We start from the raw sequence: 6083 nt of genomic DNA on the forward strand, positions 1-6083 counted from the left end.
AATCCAAGAAAATAAAACCCTGGATCACGGCCGGCATTATTAATTCTATTCGTACAAGAGACAAACTTGCTTTAAAAGTTAAAAAGAATCCAAGTAACGTACAACTAAAAAATTACTACAGAGCATATAGAAATATGTTAACTCTTATCATTCGAAAATCGAAAATTAAATATTATGAATCCAAATTTGATAGATACAAAAATGAACCTAAAAAATTCTGGCAAGTTATAAATGAAGCTACAGATGTAAATGTACAAAATAAACAGCCAATCTAGGAGTTAAAAAACGATAAGGGTGAAATATTAAATTGCAGAAAAGAAATTGCAAACGAATTTAATAATTATTTTTCAGAGATAGGACACAAAGTTACTTCTAACATTAATAAGTCAAATTTTAACTCTTCTCTACAAAATGAGACACAAGATGAACATTTAGCTTTCTCCATGTTTCTTTTCCCTGTAACTGAAGATGAAATTATTATTTTGGTTAAGAAGTTAAAAAATAATGTTGCTCCTGGTATAGATGGAATTAAGAATAATACTTTCAAAATTATTATCAAATATATATTAAAACCCATGGTTCATATTTTTAACTTATGTTTTGTGCAAGGTATATTCCCAGATGTTTTGAAATGTGCCATAGTAATTCCAATATACAAATCTGGAGATAAAAATAATTTAAATAACTATAGACCTATATCTTTACTTCCAACATTTTCCAAATTGCTTGAAAAATGTTTAAATAATAGATTAATAAATTATTTAGAAGAACATAAAATCCTCTCTAAAAATCAGTTTGGTTTCCGCAATAATATTTCTACTGATGATGCTCTTATTAATGTTACTGGAAAAATTATCAATGAACTAGATATCGGAAACAAATGTTTGGGTATTTTCTTGGATCTACGGAAAGCTTTTGACACTATCAATCATAATTTACTTTTGGACAAACTACATACTATTGGAGTTAGAGGTATAGTTTTAAAATTATTCCAATCATATTTTAGTAACAGAAGGCAAATGACCAAAATTGAAGATCAATTTAGAGAATACAAATATATTGATATAGGTGTACCGCAAGGAACAATTTTGGGACCTATTTTATTTCTAATATATGTTAATGATCTGCTAAATATAAATTTAGAAAAATTTAATGGATCTATATATTCATATGCGGATGATACAGTAGTTATTTTCAGTGGTTTTTCTTGGCAGGAAGCATATAGAAATGCTAATATAGGTGCTAACATTGTTAAAAAATGGCTTAATTCCAACTTCCTTTCTCTAAATATATCTAAATCAACTTTAGTTCCTTTTTCGTTGACAGCTGCCAATGTTCAAAATTTAAAATTTAGCGATAAATATAGACTAATAATACACAGTGAAAATTGTTTAGATCCCAAAAGTTGTAAATGTCCACCTTTGAAAGAAACCACGTATGTCAAATATCTGGGTATCATTATTGATCCGAATTTAAAATGGCCTCATCACATTACTTATCTTTGTAAGAGACTTCGTAAAACAATTTATAAATTCGTTAATCTTCGATGCTACTTACCTATTAGAGTTCTACGAAATGTTTATTTGGCCATTATTCAGTCTATCATTCAATATGGTATAATTGTTTGGGGTGGAAGTACAAAATTAATCTTAGTCCGTTAAATTTACTACAAAAACGAATAATTAAAATTTGTTTGAAGAAACGTTTCGATTATCCAACTAAATTAATTTATTCTGAATTTAATGTATTTAATATTGAACAAATTTATAAGTATACGCTGTTAAAATTTTATCATAAAAATCGTAATAAGTTTGTATTACAGACACACAATTATGACACAAGACGAAATATTAATTCAACATTAGTAGAACCTAAATGTCTCACATCTGCTGGTCTAAAGCATAGCATAAATTTTGGCCCTCGGTTGTACAATGCTTTAACTAAATTACACCCAGAACTTCTAACATGTAACCCACTAACATATAACAAGAAAATTAGAAACGTGTTAATATCTTCAATTTGATTAAATAAATTTATAGCCTATATGTATGAATTAATCAACCTATATTATATTTGTATTCTATAATTTTGAAATATATATTAGTCCTACTTTTCACGTGCGATATTATTCTTCTCTAGTGTTAATATTATATTATATAATTCCATTGCCGCTGTAATTATATTTTAGTTCCTATTTTATTTTACTTATTTATTTATATTATTATTTTTTATTTTAATATTATATCTGAACTGCGACCGAGCACGAGCGCTGCTCATTCGGTCTCAAATTTTGTTAATATTAGTGTATCTTCTTTTTATATTGCTTGTATTATTTTATTTGTATTTCTCTTTGTTTTGTAATTATATTTCTTTATTCTGTATATTTGAATTTAAATAAATAAATGAATAAATAAAAAATGTTTCGGAAAGTTACTGGAAATGATCAAACCTTATATTCAGAGAAAAAATACAATAATAAGAAATGCAAACAATGTGCGTTAAGGATTCGTAGTGACGTTAAGATATTTAAGAAGTGAACGATCATTTGAATTTTTTAAATTTTCTGCAGTTATCTCCCCACAAGCATTTGGAAAAATCATTCCAGAAACATGTCATTTTATATACAGAGTGTCTCCAACTTTTAGGGTTAAAATTTTACGGATGGTAGAGGCCTCTAAACTGTGTATTTTGACATAATGAAGCAGTGATCGGAAATGCACATTTCAGGAGCTATATGGTCTGGAACAAGTAATAAGTGTGAGGAACATTTTTTTCAAGCTGCTTTAATGTTTAACACACATACTCTACTAACGTGAACTAGAATCAATGAATTACGACGATATAAGTAATTTAGTTCACCAATATTGACATACTTTACATCTCATAGCAGCTGTTCAAAGTGATGATCACCGGCCTTGATATAACCAGAACAATCCATGAAATTTCGCTCCACTCTCTTAAATATCCCTGCTGGTGTTGTACAATGAGGCAGACAGGTAAGAATCTGTTGTCCAGGTGATCATGGATATGAAGTGGGCAATGTTACAACCACATTCTCTTGCAAAACAAGATATTTAAGGTTTCATTTCCAAAACAACACACACATCATAACAACAACTTAGAGCTCAGAGCAGCTGTTGAAAGTGGCGACCACCTGTCACAACAGTGCATTAAATTTTGTAAGCAATAACAAATCAGGATTTTCTATTATGGATTGGGAACATTTAAATGTTTGTAAAAAAAAACTTGTAAATTTTAAATCCTCCATAAGGACTTTGTACTGATCTGTCAGAAACGAAATGATGTTGATTCAATCTATTTTATCATTAAATAAACCCTGTACATACATACATACATACATACATACATACATACATACATACATACATACATACATACATACATACAGTACAAATAACAGCTACCACCACGGAAGCGCCAAGCAATTTTGTTATGAAAATTAAAGCAGCTTACAGAAACGTCCCTCCCATACACTTTCAAGATCTCGTGGCGTCCGATCCTGGTTCCTCATGTCAAAATGCCCAGTTTACATTCCCCTGTTATCTGCAAAATTTTGATCCTGAAGTTAGAAGATACCCTGTACGAGGCTTTGAAGGCGAAGTATATGAAAAGAAGTATTGAATAACTGCACTATGCATTATACAAATATTTATTTAGAACCAATTGCACAAAAACTGAAAATGAAATAAAATCATATTTCTTACGAAAAGCACTGTGAATGTTATTAATTTTCTTTTAAACTGTGTCTACAGTGGCTTCATTGTCTATGGTGTTGCAACAGGTTACCAATTTTTCATATTATGCTTGTAACTTTAGTTTTCGATTGCCATATGCTTTAGACTTAATGTTCCATAAAGCCGATATTATAAAAAAATATGTGATCACTCGTACTAGAACTCATTGTTAATCCTCAAAACATTTACTAAGCTGGAAGTTGGGACCTGCAGGCACAATCTGCGGCTATACGGACATACACACAGTTTCGCGTTATTTTTATTGCAACTTTCCCATAAGAGACTAAACACGGAAGTTATGTTGAACGAGTTTTGTGAAGCTGTCAGGGAAGAAGCCCAAACTCTGTTTGCGAAACCAGCTTCTCACAGCCCTCTCAATTTCATTTCATTCATTCATCATTCATTCATTCATTTTATTCCATAGATCTTACATGAGCAATGAAGCTTTAAGATGTGGAACAAGTCAAAATTTTACAATATTACAATTACAATTTTTACAAACTTTTACAGTTTTACAATTTCATGATTTTCTACAATTTTTACAATTTGTGCAATTTTTTACAATATTTTGGCGAGATGTACTGAGATCATCACATGCATAGTGCTGTTCCCGAAGATGTTCCTTAAGTTTCGGAAAAAGATGGAAGTCACACGGCGTCAAGTCTGGACTGTATGGTGGGATGGACGTCTCAGGGTGGCGAGTTTCAGTTTCTGAAGTTCTGCTGTGGTGGCACGTGAAGACAGTGGCTTCGCATTGTCTTGTTGCAGGATAACATTTCCCTTTTTCTTGCGGATTCTTCTCAGTCGCTGCTTTAAGTTTCTCAATGTTGTGATGTAAAGCATAACATAAATAACATCATCTGCATCCCGAAACACTGTTCCCTCGAGTTTTCCAGCTGAATGGTGTGTCATGAATTTCTTTTTCTAGGACAAGTCCTTGTGCCGATATTCCATGGACTGGCGTTTGGTCTCTGGTACATAGTTCTGTAACATCGTTTTGTCTCCTGTCACAATTGCATGCAGAAACGTTTCATAAGGCGACAGAAGCTCCAGACAAACTTCACGTCCTTGAACTTCCACTTCAAACGTCAGCATCCAGGGTACTCATCGTACACAGACCATCCAATAATCAAGCAAAGCAATGATGTGACTTACATGCTCTTTTAAATGCCGATTCTCGTAGCATTTTCTCTTAGAGTGATGCGGCGATCGTCTTGAATCAATCTGTCAGTTTTTTCCCTGTGAAACGTACTGGTAGCTGTTACAGAACGTCCAACACTTCACTTGCCAAGCAGGTCAGATGTTCCCGTCTCGCCTTCTTCACACCTATTGGCCCAACGACGCACAGTGCTCACATCAACAGCCATCATAAACGGCTTGCATTCTTCGATGAATATCAGTTGGAAGCACGCCTTGTGCTGTCAAGAATTCAATGACAACACGTTGCTTATATTGCATTGATCGAGCGTCTGCACAGGGTTCCATTCTATACATTGTAACTACACAACCGTTGACTGCCGCGACTTCCTGGTAACCGTGGCGCCAGAGGGGAGTCTGACGAACATTACAGTACCAGTTGCATGCCAGTGCAGCCATCCGTTGCCAAGTTATGAAGATGAAGGCATTACTTTTCTTTCTGACCTCGTATTTGTTAATGATCTTCATCTGAACATTGAGGTTGATAAATTTTATGAAGATTTTCGTAGCCCTAAATTTCATTACATCCCATACATGAAAATGATATGGATTGGAAAGGAACGTCTTAAAAAACTTGAAAATAAAGGTGTGTAGTATTTTGTTTTTTCAACAATGTAATTTAATTGACAATACGGAGAAACTCTGTGCGCCCCACAAAGGGCAGATTTCACATTAATTCAAATACATGACTTTTCAAAAATGATAAAAATTTTAATCGGGCATTCAGTATAGATAGGTTGTGATTTTTGACACATACCTTTGTTTTTTCTAACACCACTCAAGATGCTGCTTGTTTTTTTTTTCCATTGCGTGTTAACATCGACCTATCTACAACACTGCATGTCCGACACTACATAGCAGTTGTTATCAGTGCTTTTTTTCTGCTGGAACGCGCTGGGACTGTGTTTTTAATATAATGTTTTTGAATTCCGATTAGACTTGAAAGTCTTAGTTGGGCGAAAAGAAGATTAAAAATTACCAATTTCCAGCAATAATCATCTCCCTGTTCGCTGTGAAATATTCTACAAAGAATTTCAGCATCTTTCTTTTCCAGAAGAAAAACACTATTATTATTATTATTATTATTATTATTATTATTATTAATACAGAGTCCCAAAATCGTGGCGTTCA

The sequence above is a fragment of the Periplaneta americana genome, chromosome 16, assembly GCF_040183065.1.
Source record: "Periplaneta americana isolate PAMFEO1 chromosome 16, P.americana_PAMFEO1_priV1, whole genome shotgun sequence".
Taxonomy (NCBI): Eukaryota; Metazoa; Arthropoda; class Insecta; order Blattodea; family Blattidae; genus Periplaneta; species Periplaneta americana.